The sequence below is a fragment of the Schistocerca cancellata genome, chromosome 1 (assembly GCF_023864275.1).
Source record: "Schistocerca cancellata isolate TAMUIC-IGC-003103 chromosome 1, iqSchCanc2.1, whole genome shotgun sequence".
Taxonomy (NCBI): Eukaryota; Metazoa; Arthropoda; class Insecta; order Orthoptera; family Acrididae; genus Schistocerca; species Schistocerca cancellata.
In genome coordinates, this window is record NC_064626.1 from 506,467,101 (window position 1) to 506,480,854 (window position 13,754).

Sequence of the window (13,754 nt, forward strand, 5' to 3'; positions counted from 1 at the left end):
CTTCCTTTTTCCACTATCGAATTCCAGTCCCCAAGACTATTAAATTTTCGGCTCCCTTAACTGTCGGAATAATTTCTTATATCTCGTCATACATTTTTTCAATCTTTATCATCTGTGGAGCTAGTTGAGGTATAAATTTGTACTACTATGGTAGCAGTGGGCTTCTTCTTTATCCTGCCTACAATAATGCGTTTACTATGCCGTTCGTAGTCGCTTATCCGCGTTCTTGTTGTTTTATTCGATATTAAACCTGCTACTGCATTACCCATATTCGATTTTGTATTTATAACCCTGTATTCACCTGACTAGAATTCTTGTTCCCCCTGCCATCGAACTTCACTACTTTCCACTACATCTAACTTTAACTTATCCATTCCCCTTTTTTAAATTTGCTAACCTACCCGCACGATTGAGGGATCTGACATTCCACGCTCCGATCTGTCCAAGGTCAGTTTTGTTTCTCCTGATAATGGCGTTCTCCTGAGTAGTCCCCGCCCGGAGATCCGAATGGGGGACTATTTTACCTCCGGAATATTTTATCCATTAACCATACAGTGAAACGGCATGTTCTCGGGAAAAATTGTGGCTGTGGTTTCCCCTTGTTTTCAGCCGTTCGTAGTACCAGCACAGCAAGGCTGTTTCGGTTGATGTTGCAAGGCCAGTTCAGTCAATCATCCAGACTGTTGCTCCTACAACTATTGAAAAGGCTGCTGCACCTCTTCAGGAACCACACGTTTGTCTGGCCTCTAAACAGGTAACCCTCCGTTGTGGTTCCACTTATGGTACGGCTGTTTGTATCTATCGCTGAGGCACGCAAGCCTCCCCACCAACAGCAAGGCCCATGGTCCATGGGGAGGGGACGGTATTAAGAGGTGTTTCTGATATGTAGACAATATTTTGTAGGAAGCTTACATCTTATTAAACAGTAAACGGAAAAAACACATCAAGAAATATTTTAACATTATTTTAGTTTGTTGTCACGTTAATGATGTGAAGTAGGCCCCTCTTGTCTTCAGAAGATTGTGCCTTCTTTTTACAGAGCGACACCTGGTGTTAGGTGTGCGTCTGGAGGTTAACAATGTACTGTTGCTTTCTGAAAATTTGTTCGTAAATGTTGTTGTACACCATCTATTTTTAAGCACGGTGCTGTCAGTGAGAGTAATATTCTAAATAAAACGTAGTTATTTCGTAAGCTTACCGATGAGTAACGTACACTACTCGATAAACAGAAAGTGTGACTATACGAAGATAACCCAGATAAATTCGAAAATGTAACTATGCAGTAAGTAAAGGAAATTAAAGTGACTAGTAATTTTATTTTAGTTTATACTGCACTGAAGTAACAGCCTTAGTCAGTTACCGTTAGTTTTTCCGTCTTAACAATACTGAAATTAACGCCAAATGCTTTGCGCTTTAATTTTCAAAGCATCTTCAGTGGTCATTTGGTTTCTTTGCTTCTTGTTTACATAGTACGCAACCCACGATTTTTTCCTTCCTTGTTAGTGGAGGTTGAGGTCGAATCAAACTTGGTTCCACATTCACTCTTGGCAATTTTTCGCCTAATTTTAAGTCACTTTCTCTTACGCTGCTTTGTAATTATTTTCAATTTATCTCACATTGTTAATCTTCACAACAGAATTAGATCTGTGGTTTCATGTGGGCACTACTCAGTATTTGTTATATGAAGGGAAGTGAAGTGTAAATAACACCAACGCAGCATAAGAAAAAGCGATTTCAAAAAAGACGGAAAACTGTGAAGAGCGATTGTTAAATCAAGTTTCTTTAGACGTCAACGTCCGCTAACAACGAAGGTAAAAGCAGTGGTTTGAAGACTATGTAAAGGCGAAAAAAAGCAGTGACGACAGAAAATGTTTTATACATAAAAGCGAAGATCCTCTTTAACTGTAGTTAACACGGAGAAAGCAGGCAACGCCCTGATCCACTGACTCATCATAACCCAGCCCAAACCACTAAGGACACCAGCTTGAATTTCGGGGAGGACATCGACTTCATACTGCAGCCGTCGGTTAAGAAAGGATTTTTCGAAGTTCCACCCATAAGGAGGTGCAATAAGAGATGAAAGGTTTTTTGAAGCTAGGTCTCTACTAAGGCAATTTTTAATTTGGATCTACGAAAATTACTATTTGATTTCTTTGTCAGAAACAAAGAAATCCATGTTTCAGCATTTTTGAAAAATAACCCCTATGGGGGTGAAATAGTGGTTGAAAGTATTTTTGAAAATAAATCGTTGTTAAAGAACTACTAAAGGGGTTTTAAAATTACATTCATGAAAAATTAGTATTTGACTTCTCGCTTCGTAATAAAAAAAATTACGTGTTTCAGTGTTTTAGAAATTTCCGCATCTAAGGGGGTGAAATAGGGGGTGATATGTTTTGTGAAGGTATTTCTTGATGAAAGTCTTTTTAGAGCTAAATCTATGAATATTTGAATTTGGCTTCTTTGACAGAAATAAAAAAAATACGTCTTTGGCTGTTTTTGAAAATTCAGTACCTAAGGGTGTGAAATGGGGGATGAAAATTTTTAAGAAAATGTTTAGTTCTGTTTCTGTACTTTCAGAAAAGGACATTCTTCTTTGACCTTAATTAGTGTGGATAGTTTAGAAGGTGGTACATTTTGTGAACAACATAAAGACTCGGTTAAAGAGAAACAACAAAGAAAAAGAAATCTCCACACACTATACAATCTATGCGAGCGAAGCATCGAACACTAAGCTAGTGCTGTATAAAAGGAAATGTCCTGACTGGACCGCTAAAGATAGAAACTTCTTGAATTCGGAGACGATGTCGATCTTATATTGTAAGCATCGTTCAGGAAGGTGTTTTAGGAAATTCCACCCCTGAGGTGGTGAATAGGGGATGACACGTTTTAAAAAATACATCGCTATTAAACGTGTGGTTCCTGAAGAGGGGCAGCAGCCTTTTCAGTAATTGCAAGGGCAACAGTCTGGATGATTGACTGATCTGGCCTTGTAACAATAACCAAAACGGCCTTGCTGTGCTGGTACTGCGAACGGCTGAAAGCAAGGGGAAACTACGGCCGTAATTTTTCCCGAGGGCATGCAGCTTTACTGTATGATTAAATGATGGTGGCGTCCTCTTGGGTAAAATATTCCGGAGGTAAAATAGTCCCCCATTCGGATCTCCGGGCGGGAACTACTCAAGAGGATGTCGTTATCAGCAGAAAGAAAACTGGCGTTCTACGGATCGGAGCGTGGAATGTCAGATCCCTTAATCGGGCAGGTAGGTTAGAAAATTTAAAAAGGGAAATGGATAGGTTAAAGTTAGATATAGTGGGAATTAGTGAAGTTCGGTGGCAGGAGGAACAAGACTTCTGGTCAGGTGACTACAGGGCTATAAACACAAAGTCAAATAGGGGTAATGCAGGAGTAGGTTTAATAATGAATAGGAAAATAGGAATGCGGGTAAGCTACTACAAACAGCATAGTGAACGCATTATTGTGGCCAAGATAGATACGAAGCCCACACCTACTACAGTAGTACAAGTTTATATGCCAACTAGCTCTGCAGATGACGAAGAAATTGAAGAAATGTATGATGAAATAAAAGAAATTATTCAGACAGTGAAGGGTGACGAAAATTTAATAGTCATTGGTGACTGTAATTCGAGTGTAGGAAAATGGAGAGAAGGAAACGTAGTAGGTGATTATGGATTGGGGCTAAGAAATGAAAGAGGAAGCCGCCTGGTAGAATTTTGCACAGAGCACAACTTAATCATAGCTAACACTTGGTATAAGAATCATGATAGAAGGTTGTATACATGGAAGAACCCTGGAGACACTAAAAGGTATCAGATAGATTATATAATGGTAAGACAGAGATTTAGGAACCAGGTTTTAAATTGTAAGACATTTCCAGGGGCAGATGTGGACTCTGACCACAATCTTTTGGTTATGACCTGTAGATTAAAACTGAAGAAACTGCAAAAAGGTGGGAACTTAAGGAGATGGGACCTGGATAAACTGAAAGAACCAGAGGTTGTACAGAGTTTCAGGGAGAGCATAAGGGAACAATTGACAGGAATGGGGGAAAGAAATACAGTAGAAGAAGAATGGGTAGCTTTGAGGGATGAAGTAGTGAAGGCAGCAGAGGATCAAGTAGGTAAAAAGACGAGGGCTAGTAGAAATCCTTGGGTAACAGAAGAAATATTGAATTTAATTGATGAAAGGAGAAAATATAAAAATGCAGTAAATGAAGCAGGCAAAAAGGAATACAAACGTCTCAAAAATGAGATCGACAGGAAGTGCAAAATGGCTAAGCAGGGATGGCTAGAGGACAAATGTAAGGATGTAGAGGCGTATCTCACTAGGGGTAAGGTAGATACTGCCTACAGGAAAATTAAAGAGACTTTTGGAGATAAGAGAACCACTTGTATGAACATCAAGAGCTCAGATGGAAACCCAGTTCTAAGCAAAGAAGGGAAAGCAGAAAGGTGGAAGGAGTATATAGAGGGTCTATACGAGGGCGATGCACTTGACGACAATATTATGGAAATGGAAGAGGATGTAGATGAAGATGAAATGGGAGATGTGATACTGCGTGAAGAGTTTGACAGAGCACTGAAAGCCCTGAGTCGAAACAAGGCCCCCCGAGTAGACAACATTCCATTGGAACTACTGAAGGCCTTGGGAGAGCCAGTCCTGACAAAACTCTACCACCTGGTGAGCAAGATGTATTAGACAGGCGAAATAGCCTCAGACTTCAAGAAGAATATAATAATTCAAATCCCAAAGAAAGCAGGTGCTGACAGATGTGAAAATTTCCGAACAATCAGTTTAATAAGTCACTGCTGCAAAATACTAACGCGAATTCTTTACAGACGAATGGAAAAACTAGTAGAAGCCGACCTCGGGGAAGATCAGTTTGGATTCTGTAGAAATACTGGAACACGTGAGGCAATACTGACCTTACGACTTATCTTAGAAGAAAGATTAAGGAAAGGCAAACCTACGTTTCTAGCATTTGTAGACTTAGAGAAAGCTTTTGACAATGTTGACTGGAATACTCTCTTTCAAATTCTAAAGGTGGCAGGGGTAAAATACAGGGAGCAAAAGGCTATTTACAATTTGTACAGAAACCAGATGGCAGTTATAAGAGTCGAGGGACATGAAAGGGAAGCAGTGGTTGGGAAGGGAGTAAGACAGGGTTGTAGCCTCTCCCCGATGTTATTCAATCTGTATATTGAGCAAGCAGTAAAGGAAACAAAAGAAAAATTCGGGGTAGGTATTAAAATCCATGGGGAAGAAATAAAAACTTTGAGGTTCGCCGATGACATTGTAATTCTGTCAGAGACAGCAAAGGACTTGGAAGAGCAGTTGAACGGAATGGATGGTGTCTTGAAGGGAGGATATAAGATGAACATCAACAAAAACAAAACGAGAATAATGGAATGTAGTCGAATTAAGTCGGGTGATGCTGAGGGTATTAGATTAGGAAATGAGACACTTAAAGTAGTAAAGGAGTTTTGCTATTTGGGGAGCAAAATAACTGATGATGGTCGAAGTAGAGAGGATATAAAATGTAGATTGGCAATGGCAAGGAAAGCGTTTCTGAAGAAGAAAAATTTGTTAACATCGAGTATAGATTTAAGTGTCAGGAAGTCGTTTCTGAAAGTATTTGTATGGAGTGTAGCCATGTATGGAAGTGAAACATGGACGGTAAATAGTTTGGACAAGAAGAGAATAGAAGCTTTCGAAATGTGGTGCTACAGAAGAATGCTGAAGATTAGATGGGTAGATGACATAACTAATGAGGAAGTATTGAATAGGATTGGGGAGAAGAGAAGTTTGTGGCACAACTTGACCAGAAGAAGGGATCGGTTGGTAGGACATGTTCTGAGGCATCAAGGGATCACCAATTTAGTATTGGAGGGCAGCGTGGAGGGTAAAAATCGTAGGGGGAGACCAAGAGATGAATACACTAAGCAGATTCAGAAGGATGTAGGTTGCAGTAGGTACTGGGAGATGAAGAAGCTTGCACAGGATAGAGTAGCATGGAGAGCTGCATCAAACCAGTCTCAGGACTGAAGACCACAACAACAACATCGCTATTAAGGCAATTTTCAAGATAGGATTACGAAATTTGGTACTTTGTTTGTCGGTTAGATATAAAAACATACGTATTACTTTATTTTTGGAAATTAAACCCCTAAGGGAGTGGTACAGTGGGTGAAAATTTTTTAAAAAGAAATTATTAAAGAACTACCAAAGTATTTTTAAAGCTACACCTATGAAAATATGACTTCTCGTTTAGAAGTGAAGAAATGTGTGTTACGGGATGACAGTATCTCTGGGAATATCACCACAATAACTCTAAAGCAGGGTTAACAAAAACCTTGAACTCCTGCTACCAGAACCGCTTTATGGTGAGAAGTACATTCGGAAAAGAACATGCTTCCATGGCCTTAATTAGATTTTTTTTATCGTATGGCTAGGTGCCTTCGTCGGGCAGACCGTTCTAGGGTGCCGGTGTTTCTATGTGACGCTATTCCGGCGACCTACAGTCGATGATGATGATAGAATGTTGATGAGGACAGCATAACATCCAGTCCCTGTGCAGAGAAAATTCCCCTAGCCAGCCGGGAATCGAACCCGGGCCCAGAGCATTGACAATCCGCCTCGCTGGCCATACAGCTACCGGGGGCGGACGCTTTAATTAGAGTGAACAGTTTAGAAGGGGTAGTAGTTTGCGAACTAAATTAAAGAAAGCTATTGAACATTCACCACGATAAGTCAGCTTTGTCAGAATTGTACAGGAAAAGAAACCTATCTTTAGTACATTAAGTTTTCGGTAGATCTAACACATGTTTACAAAATTATTTTTGTTGTAATTTATACACAAACGCGAGAGAAGCCAGTGATTGATAATAACACCTATTACGGAAGATGGCTATGCAAACAAACTAAGCAGTGATAGAGTTTCAAAATGGGAAATATAAATCTGAAACATTGATATTCTGTGTCACTCATTATTTAATATGAATCTCATTACCTAGTTTGACCGCAACGATATGTTTTTCATGAGCTATTACATTAAAAATATTGTCCTCTAATCGCGGTAGACTTTCGGATGGTTACTGTAATTTTAAATTGTTGTGTGAATGTGAGATTTTCTTTGTGTTACTGCATGATGGTGTATTTTCGTGTTTCTGACCCATTTACGAATTCCTTTATTTCGAATTTGTTTTTATAACTGGCATGCTCACTATTTTCGGGTTCCCCAATCAGTATAATCAGGTGTGCTCAGAACCTGTTAAAGTTGAGCTCCCCCTCTGGTGTTGTGTCTTGGATTCCAGGACACCCCGAAATCGCTGGAAAGCCATCTGATTTATGACGATCAGATGGCTAGTTAGTGGAACAAGGCGCATACCTACCGCTCGATGACATTCCCCAGAGACTTAGAATATTATTATTTTTGAGGACGAACTTGGGCCCTTATACCAATTTCGAAAGGACCACTCCGAAAAGTTACATTTTACTGGCAGTGGCGAAATTTTCCGCCAATTTCCCATTCTTATTATTGCTATTATTTTTCGACTGACAAAAATCAGGGGAAAATATTCGTTTAGCTCTGGAACATCATAATATTATTATCATCTTTTGGTTGTCCTCGAAGAATACATAAAATTAATATTCAAATTTCTGCAGTCATTAATAAATAAAGGTTCTTCATTAGATTTTACCCCGATTGGCTTCTCTTACTAAATCTAGGTGATTATGGAATATAACCCTGACATAGCCGCCCTTTGAAGGATATGCGTCACATAAGTCCACATTCCGCAGTGCAGTGAAAGAATCATACAGGAGTCAGGGTCACTTACAAGTTTGCGTAAACATCTCCTTTAGCTGTATGTCTCAAATGCGTACGCAGTATTCCACTATGAAATTGAAAGGTAACTGGCTCTGAGCACTATGGGACTTAACTGCTGAGGTTATCAGTCCCCTAGAACGTAGAACTACTTAAGCCTAACTAACCTAAGGACATCACACACATCAATGCCCGAGGCAGGATTCGAACCTGCGACCGTAGCTGTCGCGCGGTTCCAGACTGTGGCACCTAGAACCGCTCGGCCACTCCGGCCGGCGAGAAGCAACTGTTTAGCTGTTCTGCAGACGTTTGTTTTTGCTTTTAGGCTGGTTTATTGTCTCGGTGGTAATATTAAAATGTTTTCTGAAGTGTCAGTTTTGACGCATTTTATGTTTTTCAGATGACGTATAGCGCACTATGCTTTTCAGATATGCTATTAGTTTTTCCTCTGTCCTCAGCGTTTCCTCCACACACCTACTGCAGTACTGCCTGTAAAGAATTCATGCACTCTGATTATCGGAATGTCACTCACGTGGTAGTGAAAACAGACCCTGGCGATAGCTTTCTTTAGTAAATTAAGAGTTGCTATTTCATCTTACCATAATTTAACTCGTTGAGTTTCGTTGTGTACCCTAGTTAAGTGTCAAATAAATACACTGCATACAGTTAATACCTTTTTTCTTGCCCACGACTCATTTAAACGGTATTTACTAACTCGTCTTGATATCTTAGTGGACCCAGCTGACGTAGATTTTACGCCTACCTGCCATGTATAGCAAAGTTGTTGCATAATCTTACCACATGTATTACACCAAATAATTGTAATGTTTCTGGAATATTTGCTGTGATGTTATGCAATAAAGACGCAACATTTCGAAGTCAGCATTACGTACTCTGCTGTGGTGTCAAAACTGTCAACCTGAAAATTAGCGGGAGGTAAAACATCGAAACACGTAAACCAGTAAATAGTTGCAGCTGTTTTATTTGTCACTTAATTAGCAGCACAGGAAAGCTTAACCAAAAATTTAACATGAATGTTTCTAATTTTATTAATAATTTTTATATTTTATTACTTTGCATTAAAGCATCAATTTCTTGCCAGAATCAACATACTAATGACACATAGGTATCCAGAGCTGTTGAAACACCCATATGTGTGAAATGATAATTAAATCGACACCCTAGCTGCAAACAGGCGTTGATATACATCAACTGGGGACATGTTGAAAATGTGTGCCCCGACCAGGATTCGAACCCGGGATCTCCTGTCATGTAAGCATGTCAACGAATGTTTGCAGCTATGGTGTCGATTTAATTATCATTTCATCCTAGAAAAGCTGCACGGTCATCAATGGTATCAGTTCTTTCTGGAACAGATTCTACCTTCATACCTATAAGTGTGGTAACAACTGTGTAATGATCGCAGCATTTCTTCAGCGACACAAGCTAACTTTGTGGTTTTACCACATACAATAAACTCTACTTACATTTCTCATTCAGAGAGCTTACAGAAGATTATAAAATAGTTGCTTTTGTCGAAACTTCACAGGATCATTGCTGGATCCCGTATATAAAGACTACAAGTTGTCAGTTGCTTTAAATTGCAGATGAATGTGTCTAATACTGAATAAACAACCATAAAATTCTATCTGAATATTTTTGATTCTAGATTCTCGATGTCTTTAATGGATTTCATACAGCCTTTTGGCACGCCGTTTCTTGAGGGAATGTCCCTAACATTCAGAGAAAGGAAAAATGGGTTAATCTGGGCACTGTCGGTTCAACTTTCACGGAGAAAGAAATGAAGATAACATTTTTAACATCTCGAAGTCACATAAAATGAATATAGCCGAGGTGATAAAGCAGTGGCAGTCTTCATTGAGGAGTCACCAAGGCATTCATTTAATTGACGTATGGGAGGTACGTAAAACCTAAAGCAGATGACTGGCGGGCCTCTTACCTTCAGATTACGAGAGATGAGATTCTGTGGCCCACACACTGGACTTGTATTTAGTAGGATTAGTGTTCGGATTCTTGACAGTGTATTTTGATTTCGATTTTCCAAAGTTTCCCTTAAGCAGGTCAAGCGAATATCTAAATGTGGGATAGGTTCTGTTCCATGCCCTTGTTAAATTGGACCATCGGTCTATATTTAATGCCGAGCGATTCTAGGCGCTTCTGCCCGGAACCGTGCTGCTGCTACGGTCGCAGGTTCGAATCCTGCCTCGGGAATGGATGTGTCTGATGTCCTTAGGGTGGTTAGGTTTAAGTAGTTCTACGTCTAGGGGACTGATGACCTCAGATGTTAAGTCCCACAGTGCTCAGAGCCATTTTCTATATCTAATGACACTAATGTCAGCTCATTCCTTCTGTCGTAGTTTTCCCGAACTCTGTGTGACACATTTTATTTTGCCCACTTTTCCGGTAAGCAGGTCAAATTCGGTAGATAATAGGCTTTATGCTTCAGGCATTACATTTTACCTTGCTAAATGAAGCTATCATCGGAAAGTTAAGCGTGATTTTTGAGGTTTTTCTGTACTTAAGTCTTTTTTGCTGATTACATACTTTGTTAATTAGGTACTCTGTGGTTATTCCTACAAATTGTGTGTTTTGGTCTTGAGTGCCACACTGAAACGTTATGTCGCTTCCACAGCTACAAGAAAAACTATGACACTAAACGCATTGCCTAAGAAATTTGTTAATGACGGTAGCTTGCAGTCGTTGATTCTCTAGAGGAACGGTGGCACTTAGGAGGAAAAAACGGGAGAGAACCCGTTGTGAAGTATCCGCTGTGCTCGAAAGAATACAGACATTGTCGTGGGAGTAGCGAGATGGAGATAAGATTACATTCAGAGTTTTTAAAAACAATAGGTGCCCAGGAAAAAGAAATCTAATTAACAGCAGTTAGTTATCTGGGAGGCGATCTGTCTGATGCTGTCGGAATCCGAACTACTGTTCTCGCGTCAAACGATGCGCGTTGAGGACGGCAGCGTACAGCGCATCCGTGTCGTAACGTTTCCCGAGCGCCTCCTGCCGTCTCTGCCGGAAGATGTCATTCACTCCTGACAAATGCATTCGCGCCCCGAGATTTTCTTCCGCTTTTGTACCGTTTCCAAATCACCTGTCACGCCCCCTAACGAATTTAAGAACCATAAAACCTTCGCCTTTTTTTCCACGTAAATCTGTCTTAACTGCTACCTACCCTCCCGAAGACGGCGTCCATTCTTAGGGAACATTTAAGTAATGCCTGGATGTGATAATTACTTGGATAGTCATTAGAGGTAATTTTTTACCCTAGAAGAATTACTTTTGTTATGGCCAGGTGTGGATTAACAAACAAAGGAAGAAAGGATGTATTTAATTTTCGTTTAATTCATAATAACCTTTGGAAGCATTGCCTTGCATTGTCTCCTTTTCCCTTTATGACTATAGTGTTATCTGACAATTTGTTTGTCATCGTAGCCGAAATCTCTAATACATCTTTGTGAGGTGTTACTTGACGGCCGTAGTGGCCGAGCGGTGCTACGCGCTTCAGTCTGGAACCGCGCGATCGCTACGGTCGCAGGTTCAAATCATGCCTCGGGCATGGATGTGTGTGATGTCTTTAGCTTAGTTAGGTTTAAGTGGTTCTAAGTTCTAGTGGACTGATGACCTCAGAAGTTAAGTCCCATAGCGCTCAGAGCCATTTGAACCATTTTTTGAGGTGTTACTTGAACGTAGGTAGTTCGAACGCTTGTGGTAGAAAATACATTTTTACAATAACTATTTGGCAGACAAGCAAGGTATAAAGATCGTGATGACTAGACTTTGTGTCATTCTCATGAATTGAGCTGCAGACCCCAAGCAATATCTCTTAGAACGAAGGCATGTGGAAAGTTTGATGGTGATCTATATGTTGGAAGAGGACTTTAAACTCGAAGACCCCTTTGGTTGCTATTCGACAGGATATGTTGTACGCCACACGAATACGCGTCCTCTCCCTTATCATCAAAATGACCGTCGCCATCATAATGATCATCGTCATCATCACAAACATCAACACCACTAACACGAATTTACTACTATGTACATACAACTATTAAAGCCCTTTATCCTCATCAGATACTCTTTCGACACAGCTCGGACACTATATATTGAAAGAAAGTCCTTGCAATCAGGTAGCTGAATATACTTCACGGTGTCTCTCGGCCAAGAGTATCACACAACTCAAACATTTTGCTACGGGGATTAAACTTTACATTTGAGGCAAAGCATTGTGTAATACTTTGAAGTTACGGAAAGCACGTGCAATTTTGACGCTGTGTATCGTTCACTAACATCAGCAACTCAAACCGTGTTACCCTGATGACTGTAGTGTTCCGAAAGATAATAAATGCGTATCTAAGCGCTTCTCCTGATTGATCCGCAAACGCAGAAAAACCATATAGAATTTGGAAGTCCGCGTACAAGCTAACATTCGTTTGTTACTCCTAAACCGCACTGAGCAACACAATTAAAAGTAACTTTTTTGAAACTCCATAATTGTCTCCATTCCAAAACAGAAACTTGGAATTTGGTTTAAAAGTGCCAACAATTTTCCTCTGTAATGGTGCAAAAGAGTGCCCCTTGAGACATCACCCTCGGGCTCACTGATGCTTCAAACAGTAAGGCGTTGATACATGTGAACGAAAGTGATCCACGTCAGAAAATTGTTGAGTTATGCCACTCGGTTTACTCATAATGCACCGAAATTTGTTGTGGAAAAGTGGTACAACACTAAATACCACCGGAGCCACTTGAGAGCTCCAAATGCATTCTTCCTCTCACGCCCGAGTGAAATACGTTTGTATGAATAGTGCTATAAGCCAAGCGGCAAGGCCATGTGGTCTTGTTGTTCTGTATTACTTTGCGTGTTTATTTACGCTCTAAAATCAAGAAGGCATTGTAACACTGCTGGTAAGCATCAACATTGTTTTCTTTCTTTAGATTTGTAATATTCAGATGTTATTACATCAGAAATTGTCTTTCTAAGGGAGTTTGCACTCCATGTTGATGTCTAGGTTAAAGCCTACACGAATCAAGCAGTGGTGTCTCACATAAAATGCACGAACCAAAACGCTGATTCGTCTCAACGGTGCTGCGCGACCTATCACCAAGTCAAAAGGAAAGACATGATGGCACTTCTCCCCTACATCTCTCCAGTGCACCAGTGCATCACGCTTGCTTCAACCATCTGACAACTCCACGTTCGGCTCTGGAATCTGGACATGGACGTACTGACCCTTTGGCAGACGAAGATGACCTGGACGGTGAAATCGAGTAAACAATCATGCTCATTATAACGCCTCTTGAAATATCAGCACGATAAGAAATACACTCCTGGAAATTGAAATAAGAACACCGTGAATTCATTGTCCCAGGAAGGGGAAACTTTATTGACACATTCCTGGGGTCAGATACATCACATGATCACACTGACAGAACCACAGGCACATAGACACAGGCAACAGAGCATGCACAATGTCGGCACTAGTACAGTGTATATCCACCTTTCGCAGCAATGCAGGCTGCTATTCTCCCATGGAGACGATCGTGGAGATGCTGGATGTAGTCCTGTGGAACGGCTTGCCATGCCATTTCCACCTGGCGCCTCAGTTGGACCAGCATTCGTGCTGGACGTGCAGACCGCGTGAGACGACGCTTCATCCAGTCCCAAACATGCTCAATGGGGGACAGATCCGGAGATCTTGCTGGCCAGGGTAGTTGACTTACACCTTCTAGAGCACGTTGGGTGGCACGGGATACATGCGGACGTGCATTGTCCTGTTGGAACAGCAAGTTCCCTTGCCGGTCTAGGAATGGTAGAACGATGGGTTCGATGACGGTTTGGATGTACCGTGCACTATTCAGTGTCCCCTCGACGATCACCAG